Source organism: Sphaerodactylus townsendi, linkage group LG04, assembly GCF_021028975.2.
Source record: "Sphaerodactylus townsendi isolate TG3544 linkage group LG04, MPM_Stown_v2.3, whole genome shotgun sequence".
Classification (NCBI taxonomy): domain Eukaryota; kingdom Metazoa; phylum Chordata; class Lepidosauria; order Squamata; family Sphaerodactylidae; genus Sphaerodactylus; species Sphaerodactylus townsendi.
In genome coordinates this window covers 83559416-83573909 of record NC_059428.1, presented here as the reverse complement: position 1 = coordinate 83573909, position 14494 = coordinate 83559416, and positions in this window count along the sequence as shown.

The following is a 14494-nucleotide window of genomic DNA, read 5'->3' as shown; positions in this document are numbered from 1 at the left end:
AGTTTTCATGTACATAAAAAGTGTTCTGTATTGATCAGGAATACTTTCCCCCATCAACCCCAACAGAAATGCCTCAGGGTTTTTTTAATTGTTATTTTCAAATTCTTTTGCATTTATTTTAAAATTAAATCCCAAAACAATTTTGCCTGTTTACATGTCCACCATAAATGAAAAAATCACCATCCTGTTGTTGACGTTTCCAGCATTTGTTTGATATTCCCTTATACATTTTAGACAATTTTTGATGTTAAATACCATCTATACATCATCTTATAATAATTTTACTTCAAGTTATAACAAGCTGTAATTTTTAGGGAGTTACACTTGCAATAAATCTTTTATATCTCAACCATACCCAGAGCAGAATCTTTCAAACATAGTGATTTGTAAATTCTTTATGAATCTTTGCTTTATTGTACCCCAAGTATCCATGCCACCCAAATCTTCTATCAAACCCCTCCAGGTCCAACAGTCTAGTATTCTTCAACATTAACCATTCTCTGATCTATACTAATACAGTTGCATCAAAATACAATTTTAGATTTGGCAGAGCTAAACTTTCTCTTTGGCATCTTGTAAATTCTTGTATTTTATTCTTGGTTTCTTGCCTTGCCAAATAAAATTGCTGATATCTTTTTGCTATTGTGTAAAACATGTTATGGTATTAATTATTGGCAATACCTGGAAGAGAAATAACATTCTTGGAACCACATTCATCTTTATCACAGATTCTCTCCCCAACAAAGATAAATTCATTATTCCATCTCAACAGATCTTTCTTTACTTCATTCCATACTTTTACATAGTTATTTTGAAATAGTAAACCATTTTTATTAGTCAACCACACTCCCATATATTTAGCTTTTTTAACTACCGTGAATCCCGACAGTTGGGATAATTTGTTTTGTAATTCTTGGACCATATTTTTGGTTCTGATTTTTGTTTTACTCCTGTTCATCTTGAACCCTGCCAGATCACCAAATTCTTCTATTTTATTTAACAATCTTTCCACATTTTGCACTGGATCTTCTAATATTATTACTAGGTCATCTGCACAGGCTCTATAAGATTGTTTACCCACATTTAAACCTCTGATACTTCTGTTTAAGATTTCTAACATAAGTACCGGTATACAAACTACTGGTGAAAGTGGACATCCTTGACTTGTTTCTTTAAAAATCTCGTATTTCTCAGACATTTCGCCATTTACAATTATTTTGGCATTTTGTTTAGTATAAATAGCCTCATCCCTTTCAGGAAGTTCTTTCCAAAATCCATTTCTAAAATACTTTTACATAAAATTCCCAAGAAACATTATCAAATGCCTTCTCTGCGGTCCCAAAAAATCAATACAACTTGTTTGTCCAAGTTTTTCTCATAATACTCCTCTGCATCTAAAATTGTTCTAATATTTTCTCAAGTGTCTTTTAGGCAGGAAACAACACTGGTTTTCATAAACAAATGTTCTTAGTATTCCCTTTAATCTTTTTTTTATAGCAGAAACTATCATATTTACAGCAGATTTTCTCTCTCTTCCTCAATTCAGGTACACCCATTCATAAATTCAGGGTATTTGAATTTTAGTGCATACTAGTAATAGAGAAAACAATCCATTCATATGCTGATCGCTAGCAACTTTTCCCTATCTTTCTTAACCTTTTTCTTTAACTTGGAGATTCTGCTTGCTTCACTTCTGTTTCATTTTTAATAGGCAATGATTTGTACCAATGGATTGGAAACACAATAATGTGATAATAAGGAGTAAAATTATTCAGGAAGTATTTTAATTGTATTTTAAGCTGATTTTACTGGCATACAATTACATAACTGAGAGAATAATGATAATAGTGGTTTGCATTAAATCCATTTTTAATATACCTTCTTCCCCAATGGGGACCTGTGATGGATAGCAGCTCATATGGCTCTAACAAAGGCAGAGCTAGTGAGGCCTGAACAGTCCTTATCTAGAAAATAGATAGCTAAAAAGGATTGGAAGAGCCGTATTTTCATATGCCTGCAGCTAATGTACAGGTACCATAAAAAAACTGGTCAGGAGATTGGGAGCTGGGGATGTGGGAAGACATCCCATCATTGCATTCGCAATTATTTGGCAAGACATGTCAGACAGGTCAATTTGACCAGAAGCCAAAGTAAGATGCTGAATAAAAAGTCAGAAAATAGACCTGCAGCCGGAGAAGATTTCTCAGAGGGAGAAGGAAATTGCAACACAGAAGCCCAAGAGCAATCATTGCCTAGGGAACCAGACTGGCAGGTGGAGAAGAATACACTGCCTAGTGTGCTAATTGCAGAACAAGCAACAAGTCTTTAAAAGGCTTAACAGAGCTAGCAAAAGAAGACCCACATGAAGTGTCTGTGAAACACCCTGTAAGATTTATGCTTAAGAGGGGCAACTGTATAGAGTCTATGCAAAGCTGTTTGGGAGAGGCACGCCCAACTGATTTCCCTACAGGAATATGGATTGCAGTTTCTGTCAGTGACACATGAAAGCCTATTGCAGGTCACCTGGGAGTGGCCATTACTAAGTACAGACTGACCCAGTGCTTTTATTGGCCTGGGATAGGACGAAATGTGGCAGATGTCTGCAAAACATGTCATGTTTGCTAAATCATGAGCTTACCAAGGCACAGAACCAAAGCAGAACTGCAGCCTCTGTTCACCATAGAAGTGCTGTTTATAAGAATGGGAGTTAACATCATAAGTTTACTGAGCAGTCACTTTCCAGCACATCTGCCTCCATTGAGTTAAGCCTTTTTGCCCTCCCCACACCCTGGATGGGGCTCAGATCCTTCTTTCCATCTGATTGAAAACTCATACTTCATTAATACGGTTCAGTCATTGAGACCAGGATACAGTCCACCCAGCAGAGGAGATATTGCAGGGAAAACTGCTATATAAAGTGGAGCAATGATAGAAGGTAAAAATTGGTAAGCTAAGTCTTGATGGATGAAATAATGTTCACCATGATACTGTTTCATGTGCTTGTATAACAGAATAGTCCACTGAATGAACCCACCAGAAGAGGACACACAGGCATATCTTGATTCAGGTTCCATTTGCTGATTGATTTTCAGAAGTGGATCCTTTGAGAAACATTGAAACATTCAAATAAGTGGATGCTATGCTGTCTCTTCTGCAGACTCAGTTTACCAAAAGAGATTGTGAGTGACTTGGACTTCTGAGGAAATGAACATCACTCCAGTTGAGCCTCTGAGTTCACCTCACTACACTTGATGAAAGGTGCAATTTTGCTTGAGAGCGAGTTTTTCCTCAGTTTTTGCCTCCTCAGGTACTGGGGACCTTAAATTTCAGGGATGGATTAGAAAGGGTATAGACCCGCTAGTTCTGAGAAAACCTAGGATCAGCAAGTCTGCGTAAGCCATGAGCTTCCAGAAATAGCCCTCCCCTGCCCTCTTGCTTTTAAAATATATCTCTTTTTCCTTTTCTATTTTTTTAGTTCTTTTGCTTTATGTTTTCTTATCTGGATCTGCATTATGTGGAAAAAGTCTCTACATTTTCTGAATGAGTATTTTAATTACAAGATTATAAATGCAGATCCACTTAATACAATCAGTTATAAAATGTATTACTGTTATTGTTGCTAAAAGTGTTACATTTACTCATGTTTATTCATGGCTCATTCCGCACATGCAGAATAATGCACTTTCAAACTGCTTTCAGTGCTCTTTGAAGCTGTGCGGAATAGCAAAACCCACTTGCAAACAGTTGTGAAAGTGGTTTGAAAATGCATTATTTTGCATGTGCGGAAGGGGCCTATGTTTTGTTTTTTTTAACTTTCCTTTTTCTGTAACTTTGTTGATCAAATAAAAATTATTTGGAAAAAAGAGATTGTGAGTGACCTTAAAACCTTCTCTGTGTCTGCTCTGAGGCACGAGTTATGGATTGTCTGTGGTGTGAAACATCATACATCAGCCTCGTGTCATCTGGAGACTAACAGCTTAATGGAGCAGATCAATGGAACTCAGGGAAAGACAATTCAATCTTACATTGCATCGCATCCAAATGACTGAGACAAAAACCTGCCTACCTACAGAGAAGTCCCTTAGGAGAGCACTGGGTTCAACCCCTTTGGACTCTTGAATGGTCGAAGCGTGCAAGGCCCCTCAATGTCATCAGAGAGGTGGGAGAAAGAGAAGACGTTCCTAACCCAGAAACCATCATGCAATAAATGGAGAACTTGCAGAACACTCTGAGATGGTGACAGCTGCAGGTGAGAATCTTCAACATGCCCAGCAAAAGAACTGGCATGATACAAGAGCCCAAGACAGATCTTTTGAACCGGACAACAAGGTATTTATCATATGATGAGAGGGAGGGAGGGAGGGAGGGAGGGAGGGAGGGAAGGGGGGAGAGAGAGAGAGAGAGAGAGAGAGAGAGAGAGATGGCCAGGTGGCATTGTAGCCAAGTAAAATCCTCAAACACATCAGTAGGAGGAGGTGTCATAAAACCAGGAGAACACAAGGTAGCTTGTTTAGTAACTTGCATATTGGTGGTTATGGACCTCTATGCAATTATATTATATCACACTATATATCCCCTTTGGGGATGGGGCAGTATAAAAACCTAAGAAATAAATAAATAACTCTCTACATGTTTCTTAGCAACCATCAGTTTGGTAAACTAAATGGGATGTTGCTACAGGTCCAGGACTTTCAAATGTACTGGAAGGGGGATACGATTGATTGGGGCATCTATGTATTTATTTGCTGCTAATGCAGGACTATTATACATGATCCACATCCCAAAAACAGCAACACTGAGCCTGGATAAGATGAAGGAAGCAGAATGCCAAACTGCTTTCCAAAAGTTAACAAAGCTGATGACATTGAAAGTTTTGGTAATAGTCCTGACTTTGTAAAATCTTTCCCTGTAACCACAGATCCTTCAGAAGGGCCTAGGAGCGGTAATGAGCCACTGTGGCTCAATCAACAGACACATCCAGTGTTGCTGATCTGTTCTTTAAAGCCAACCTGTAAATAACTTTTTTATTGTACTGTCGAAGGCTTTTACGGCTGGATTCAACTGGTTGTGGTGGGTTTTCCGGGCTGTGTGGCTGTGGTCTGGTAGACCTTGTTCCAAACGTTTCGCCTACATCTGTGGCTGGCATAGCAAGTTATTTATTTGTTTGTTTTGCATGCCGTCCTCCCCCTAAGGGCTCAGGGCGGTGAACAACCGTTTTAAAACATACATAAAACATAATTTAAAACATCAGTATTCATCATAATAAGAACCCATAAAAATGCAGATGAAGTCTGACTGCTCTCCTCTCCCCCACCCCCATGTCCACGGGAGGCAAGATGGAAAGGTAGATGTATTTAACCAGGCTGGCCAAATGCCTGGCAGAACAGATCTGTCTTACAGGCCCTGCAAAAACTCCACAAGTCCAGCAGGGCCCTGATCTCCTTAGGGAGCCTGTTCCACCAGGTAGGGGCCAGGGCTGAAAAAGCCCTCGCCCTCGTGGAGGCCAGCCTGATCTTTTTTGGGCCAGGGATCATGAGTAGGCCCTCCTCCAAGGAGCGGAGGGGCCTAACAGGCAGCCAGTGCAGATAGTGTAGGATTGGCATAATCCGCTCCCTGCTCGAATTACCTATAAGCAGCCTGGCTACCGCATTCTGGATGAGTTTTAATTTCCGGATCATGGCTAAAGGCAAGCCTGCGTAGAGCGAGTTACAGTAATCTAACCTGGAGGTGACCGTTGCATGAATCACAGCGGCTAGATCAGGAAGGGAGAGGTACAGGGCCAGCTGCCATGCCTGCCGCAGATGGTAGAAAGCCGTCTGGGCCGTCCAGGTGACCTGGGTCTCCAGAGATAAAGCCGGGTCCAGAATCACCCCTAGGCTTTTGGCAGATGAGGCAAGCTGTAAAGCCTCACCATGCAGCAAAGGCAGGCCAAAGGACTCTGGACGTTCTCCTCGACCCAGCCACAGGACCTCCATCTTTGTAGGATTTAACTTCAGCCGACTCGCACTCAACCAACCAGCAACAGCGTCTAAACAATGCTGGAGAGCATCAGGGGCCGAAGACAGGTGGCCCTCCATCATGAACCCGAGCTGCGTGTCATATGCATACTAATGGCACTGCAGCCCCAAACTCTAGACTAAACCTGCCAGGGGGTGCATGTAGATGTTAAAAAGCATCAGGGAGAGGATCACCCCCTGCGGCACCCCACATGTTATGGGATGACACTTGGAGTTCTCTCCCTCCAATGCCACCTGCAGTCCCCGGCCTTGGAGAAATGAAGCCAGCCACCATAAAGCTGACCCTGATTCCAATACCAGTGAGGTAGTGGACCAAAAGGTCATGATCTACCACATCGAACGCTGAGGTGAAATCTAACAACCCCAGCAGTGCCGAACCGCCTCTATCCAAGTGAAGCTGGAGTTCATCCACGATGGCAACCAACACTGTCTTGGTCCCATGACAAGCGCGGAAGCCAGACTGGAAGGGATCCAATACATTTGCATCATCCAGGAATCGCTGGAGCTGATCCGCCACTGCTCGCTAAATTACCTTACCCAGAAACGGAAGATTCGAAACTGGGCGGTAATTGGCCGGATCCCAAGGATCTAATAGTGGTCATTTCAGGAGCAGGTGGACCACCACCTCTTTAAGCCGACCTGGGAAAACTCCTTGCTCAAGGGAGGTGTTGACATTATCCAACAGGTGGCTCCGTATCTCCTCCCTGCTAGCCTTCACCAACCAGGAAGGGCACGGGTCAAAAGGACAAGTGGTAGATCGTACAGCACCCAGCGTCCTGTCCACATCCGTCAGGTCGAGTGGGCTGAAGTGGTCCAAACAAGGGGCCTCCAATTCCCTTACTGTATCAATTGTAGCGGAGAGTCAGGACTTTGTGCGTGAAGTAGTCCGCAAATGCCTCACAGCTTAATGCCAATTCATTTCTTTAGGGACCTATCAAACACTTACTGATTGGTTCCCCATAGACAATATACCCCACTAAACTTTCCCTTCTCACTAGACACAATGTGAAACAGACTTTTCTCTGTGATACACCTCTGAAGATGCCAGCCACAGATGCGGGTGAAATGTTAGGAACAAGATCTACCAGACCACGGCCACATAGCCCGGAAAACCCACCGCAACCCACTTTTTAATTGTTTATATTCTAATGCTACAAAATGAACAAAACAGGTGTGCGGCGTGAAAATTCAAACGCACTCGCGTATTTGCGTTTTCAATCATCCATCTTCTTCAGGAACATGCTAGTTTACTATAACTTAATTAAGCCAACCGGCTGTAATATTAGACAAGATGTCTTAGACCTCAGCCTTTAGCTATCCATGTGTTGCCTGACTACTGAACTATTGAACTACTGAACTATTCATATCATCATAAATCGAGGCTGGCATTACTGCAGCGGAGCAGCTTACAGACAGTGACGCTTGAATTTCGCAACAGCGGAGCAGCACTCGAGCTATTTGGCAAGATATTGCTGGCACCGCACTCTGTTATGGACTTTTGCGATTTGCTTTCTGCTGTTTTAGATACATAGCACTGAATAAGGAATCTAGCTTCTTATGAACTATACCTCTTTAGGATTTGTGATGTATTTCAGTACATTACTATGTAAAATTGTATCAACAGTTTAAGAACTTATGTCAATAAGATACATTTGAGTTTTGAGACTACAGTAGATTATTCATTTGACTATAATTGTTGACGTTTTCATTACCAGCCAGCCGGTGTGCTGCGCTATTTCCTGGGTTAATTAATTATATTCTAATGCTACCTCAGTGATCTCCATATTCTACCTGCATACCACACAATGAACCTCATGGCTGAAAACCTATTCCTCTGTACTCACTACCTTAAGAACTCCTATTTTTGATTCTCATTTATTCACATGTTGTAGGGAAGAGTCTTTTTCAAACAAAACACCTTTTCTTAAGCCCTCTTAAATGATCTGAGGTCTGGATGTTTTGTTCCTTTGATATGAGCATATGCTATATATTGTGCTTTCCCTCATAATTTACCAAAGTTGACTGCCGATTGCATACTTTTTAATTAGCCTCCATATTATACTGTTTCTGCCTTGCAACTCATTGGAGCAATACCTCCTGACACCAGCATGAAAATGCCATTTCACTTCAACTTTGCAACAGCACTTTTGACATTTTCCACAAGCTGTGTTCTGTTCCTCGATTTCCTCTCACATATGCTGTTTTGAAGTTTTATAAGCTGCCAGCTATTTTAGCCTCTTTTCTCTTCTTGCTCAGAGGCACTTTCTCTTAATCAGAAGGAGAGCAGGGACTAGCTGATACAGGTTGAAATTGTATCATCGAAGGCTTTCACATCCGTTGTGTGGTTTCCGAACTGTATGGCCATGTTCTAGTAATTTACTTGATCGTATATATGTTCTTTAAATTCTCCTAATGTCTCTTAAACTAAAATAACCCCAAAATAAATATGTGGAACTGTGATAGCTGGATCACAACCACCCAGCAGCAATTGTAGCTTATTACCTGCAGGTATGTCTATATCAGATTTATCAGCTGTGTTCTTAATTGCTTATATTTTCTGCAAAAAATTATTCATGGTTTCAACAGAACTTGCATCGATGCTTGAACTAGGGCTTTTTAGACTAGCATCGATGCTTGAACTAGGGCTTTTTAAACTAGCACCCATTCAAAATGGCTGTGAGTAGTGTGTTGACTTCAGCTAAAAAGAAAGCTCTTCTATAAACTGGGATTGTTAAAAAATCAATATACAGAAAACACGAATCTGAATATGTACACCTGAAAAAAGCAGGAGAGCACACATGGTGGGCACGGAGAACAGTGCTGTTTAGGTGCCACTGGAACATTCTTTTTTTTTTTTATCAAAGACCAAGCTGTAGTTGACAAAAATATTTTCAAATCCCAGCCTCTGAAATTTAACATCTACATACTGAAAGCAAGGATTAACATATGAGTCCTTGGATAACAACTTAGAAAGCAGCCCTCAGGAAGAGCAAACAGAAATTTTAATCGATCGTTGAAAATTAAAGTCCATGTTTTTGCCTCAGGGAACAAATCCCTAACTCAGTTTTCATAGCAATCTCTGCCACACAAATATGGAGTGCCCTGTAACTTTCTTAGAAACTATGCAGAATAGCTCTAAGATGCTCGCCAACAAAGGAACACTGTAAAGAAGCTGGGTTACTGTTTTGCTTCAAGGAAGATAATAGCTGAAGGAATATATTGCCCACCTCTAGGGAACCAAAAATGCTAAATTCCTTTAGATGATCTTAGGACTCTGTGTGTGTGTGTGTGTGTGTGTGTGTGTGTGTGTGTGTGTGAGAGAGAGAGAGAGAGAGAGAGAGAGAGAGAGAGAGAGAGAGAGAGAATTCAACTATTTCAGACTTATCATAGTCTCAACATGTTTTCAACAGACAATGCAATCTGACAGGGAAGTAAGCTACTAAGAAGGTATCATCATCATACATATAAGCAGAAATAGAGGCGTTTGCTAGCACACATGCATCTGAGCTTCACACTCTAAGCCTGTCAGGGAGATCATTCACTGTCAGGGAGATCATAAAGACTAGCAGTAAATCCCACTAAATGAAAAATACAATGGGCACTGGAAAACGTGGTGAATTAAGTGCACCCACTGAGGGGGGCAAACCCTCCTGCCTTTCTTCCACCCCTTGCCCCCCCACAAGTTAGATGTAACTCCACTTCCCCAGCTGCTATGCACTCCTATCCGATCACCATATAGGACTCACTTCCAGCCAAGCCGTGTGTTACACTTGGCTGGAACTGGAAGTGAGTCCTGTGCATAGATTGGCCACTGTCCCACAAAGGCCCCTGCATGGGACTGTTAGCCCTTAGCTGCCATTGACATCCCCCCCATGCCCACAGCCAGCCTATCTGGAGAACTGGCACCCTTAACCCACCTTGCTGCTTGCTCCTGTGTTGACAAGGCGGGCTCATCGCAATCTGCCTCCGCGCTGCTGTTCTTCCTGCTTGCTGCCAGCCCACCACTCCTGCCCAAACCCTCCACTTCTCAGCCTAACTCCTCCCAATGCCACCCATCAGTGTGGCAAGGTGGGTTCGGGGTGCTAGTCTTCAAGCAGGCTGGCTGTGGGCGGGGGAGGGGGGAGTTAGCAGGTGCTAATAGTTCCACAATGGGGCCATTGTGGGACAGTAGCCAATCATCGCACAGGACTCATTTCCAGCCAAGCGTCACACACAGCTTGGCTGGAAATGAGTCCTGTGTGGTGATTGGTAGGAGTAAATCGTTGCTATGTGTTCCAAAACTTAAGCAATTATATTTTAGGACTGAACAGGCATGGCACCCAAACACATCATGTTTTGACTAATTCCTGTATGCAATATCAACAATCCTAGCATGTTGATTCATACTCGTGCTTCAGATTATTCATATAACAAGCAAATTAGTCAAAGTAGATAAGCGTTGACAACATAGCTACTAAATTTCTGCCACAATCTGTTTTTTGGGGCTGTCATAGTCCATAAAGGCAATATAAATTGACCAATTAGAGGGCAATGTATATTTTTTAATAAGATGACACAGTATAAAGGAATGGTCCAAGGTAGAATAACCCAACTGAAAGTCCACTTGATCAGGTACCAGTAGGGAATTTTCTGTTCTCCAAGGGGATATCCTATTTAACAGATAAGATGTGTACAACTTACCCAACAGAAAGAGGACTGAGTGATAATTCCCCAGTTGAGACTAGTCACCTTTCTTCTCAAAATTATAATTGCCTGTTGCCAATTCTCAGGAATTAAGGCTCATGTATTCTCATGATGGCCTCTTCCAGTATAGGAGTCCATCATTTTGATCATATTGTGAAAAAGATCTGGAGGTAAAAAATCAGGACCAGGGCCTTTTCTAATTTCAGAGGAAGAAATCAGCAAAAATTGCCTTCCTCATCTTCTATGAGTCTTTCTATACCAAGCTTTTGTGGAAGCAGAATTTAGGATTTAAGCCTTACTTTACAACCCATCATTCATATCACAGGAAACTATAATGGTGGGGGAAGATTTTTCAATATTTTAATAAAGAGCTGGGTTTGCCATGCAAATCAAAAGGTAATTTGTTCATTGAAAAAGAAAGCTAGGGGAAATTGGCAGAGCACACCATGTTTGGTTAACATTAGCAAAACTGCTGTCGTCAACCTCTTGCTATGCAAAAGTAAAACCCAACTGCCCGGCCAGAAGAAATGTTCTCTTTTAAACACTTTATTAATGTGTCCAAATGAGACAGAACCAAAAACCTTTCATAATGCTCCAGGTTAATAAAACAAGATCCTTATTACTAGCAAAATTATTTTCAATATTTGTACTATAATCTGTAATACTATGGGGAATAAGTCTATATGCATGTATGTTGTAGGTATGCATAAGTTTTTAAAGAATAAACATCTCTAAAAGTAATTAACTACTATTTTTATTAACTTTCCATTGTGTTTCACTTAGTTGCCTCTCTTTACTGATCAGATGTTCCAACTATGCATTATATTTTCCCCAGGTCCTTTTGATCAGATCTATGGTATGAGTGCCATGCTGAAAACTTCATTCCCAGGCATGTGAGACCTACCTTGGATTGGAATCACAGCACTTGCTTTCTTTCTTCATGTGAAACTGTCCCAGGTGGCTGCCCCACTTAGAGAACCTACTGAGAACCTACTTGTACCCCTCAGTACACATGGAATGCCCAATGGGGCAAATAGCAGCCCCAAAAGCCTTTCAGGAGAGAATTAGCCCTCTCTCCCCATGCACCTCAGTTCTGATCCTGACACCCACAACAGATGGGAATTAAGTTTTCAGGACAGAACTCACAAAACACGCCTGCTTGCACAGGTCGCGGAAGAGATCAGGAATGCAGTTATACCCTCAGCATCAGATGACTTAGGAACATATAAAAATATAACATATACACAAATAGGCAAATTAAAACCTCTCAGGTCTGGAATACGAACTGCTAGCTTTATGAAAGCTGTGACTCTACAATATACAATGTTGATGTCAATATCTAGTAACCATAGATGTTTCAACTGCATTGCTAGTTGAAGATATATATCCAGAAACTTTGGAAGTTTTACCACAGATTATAACATCTATACAGATTATTATGTGAGCACAGGAACCATGTGAAGGAATTCATGGCCTGGCTTACATGTATACATCATACCACACAATATAAGAAATACTAACACATGGCTATGTCCAAAATATATTATTTTCTGAATGTGTGCGTGGCAGAAAACCGTTCAGTTTTGACCACTGAGGAAGAACTTTGAGGCTGAACTACTGCATATGAGCTTAGTTGGTCACTGGATACTGACATCAGCTATGTATCCTGTAATGTTACAGCTTTTATAAAGCTAGCAGTTTATATTCCAGACTCAACAAGTTTTTAATTTGCTTATTTGTGTTCACCTTACAATAAATATTTGTTTGGTTTTAATTTTGTAACTTAACCCTTGTGAATATTGTATGCGTCAGAAATGTGCATCATCTACTTCAGTAACAGCAAATATTTACTGGCAAATTTTTAAGGCCATAACAGCCTGATCTAAATTACAATGTAAAAGGGAAAATAAAAACCCTTAGTCATGCTGTGTTCCATGCAACCAGCTTTTCATCTGGGGGCATAGTATTATCAAGCAAAGAACTAGAGGGCTACAGCTGAGGGTCTTGTTTAAACTATTTGTCAGGAATGCTGCATAAGTATACTTTCCTTCCGTACCCAGGGCTAATTTGATTTGGGTCTGTTTGACAAGCAAGGGACACTACTTACACCATAAGGGTTTTGAATAGATGAGACAACAGTATCCACTTCTAGAAAGAAAAGGCAGCAGGCACCCTATTACATTACACGGAGAACAAGCATCACAACCATCATAGACTTAACAACAGAATTCAGGCTTTGGGAGTTTTATTCAAATCCAGCCAAAACTACCTGGGTTCAAATTCTTGTGAAACTAATGGGAAACCCGGAGGCAGTTTCAACTTAATTTCAGCTTAATTTTTCTCATAGGTTTGTTGGAGGATAAAATGGCCATCTCAAACTCTTCCAAGCAGATACAATAAATAAGGTTGCCAGCTCTGGGTTGGGAAATACATAAAGATTTTGGGGTGAAGCCTGAGAAGGACAGGGTTTGGGGAAGGGCGAGGGGACTTCAATGGGGTATAATGCTAAAGAGTCCATCTTCCAAAACAGAATTTTTATCTAGGTGAACTGTTCTCTCTCACCTTGGCATCAGTTGCAATCCCAAGATATCTCCTGCCACCACCTAGAACACCCAGAACATCTAGACATTTATTTTAAGTACTTATATATGCCCTCATTTACTGTATCAAATTTATGTGAGAAGAGTAATGCTTTTTTTTTTGCAATTTAGATATATTTAGATTCCCAGATATGCTAATAAGCATGGTATCATAGTTCCAACATTAAAGGAAGGCGATATAAAGACTCTTACAGTGGTATTCAGCAGATTCATTGACCCTGCTAGTATACAGAGAGAAACTGCAGGAACTGGAGCTTGAAGAATATATGCCATTCCAACTCATATTCATTATTCATTTCCTTTAATGCTAGAGAGCCTGGCTTTCAAATATTTTGCTTCAACCACTTCATTAAAATTGAAAATACCTATTTTAACTGACTTTAACTTCCATATTGGTCATGTAAACCTCCATTTGTTTGTTTTTTACTACATCTACTTTCAATAGAATTAAAATCCCAAATGCATTTGACAAAATGAGCTAAAGCCCATGGAAATTTATACAGGAAAAAATTGGTTGGATAATTTTGTGAATAAGAGTTGGGCAGTCCCATCCAAGGGGGCAGGCAGCCAGCTGTGGCGCCATGGCCGCTTCACCCCTTCACTCCCATAGAGGCTTCCTGATGGCATGGGGAGGCTTGAAAAATGAAAAAACTCTCCCCACTGCTGAGAAGCCCCCACTTAAGCCACCTCTTTGGCAACCTTGGACTGTGGGTAAAACTTTAGGAGCAAAAGCTACCAGACCACAGCCACCCAGCTGAGAAATCCCACAACAGCTAACCCAGTAAATCATCAAAAAGTTTTGGCTTTATTAGTGAGTGTATAAGTTAAATTATTACAGAAGATTCTAATTTATAATTACCCATTTAGAATGTATATATAACAAAATAGTACTGTGTGTAAATAAAATATTCACACACACACTACTATATGTATACATCACATTTACATTTCACCCAAGCTACCATGATACAGACACATGCCAAGTCGGTTAAGTTAGCACAAATCAGGATTTCTGTATTATTTGTATTTATTTATTACAAATGAATGTACAGCTATAAAAGAAAGATTAAAAAATTCTAGCATCTCTTTGCTGGATCTCATATTGCCAACATTAAGTGTATGCAAGCCATAACCCTTGGCATAAAAGGCCCAAGAGTAAGATAACAATCCAGTCACACTTTAAGTACATTCCCT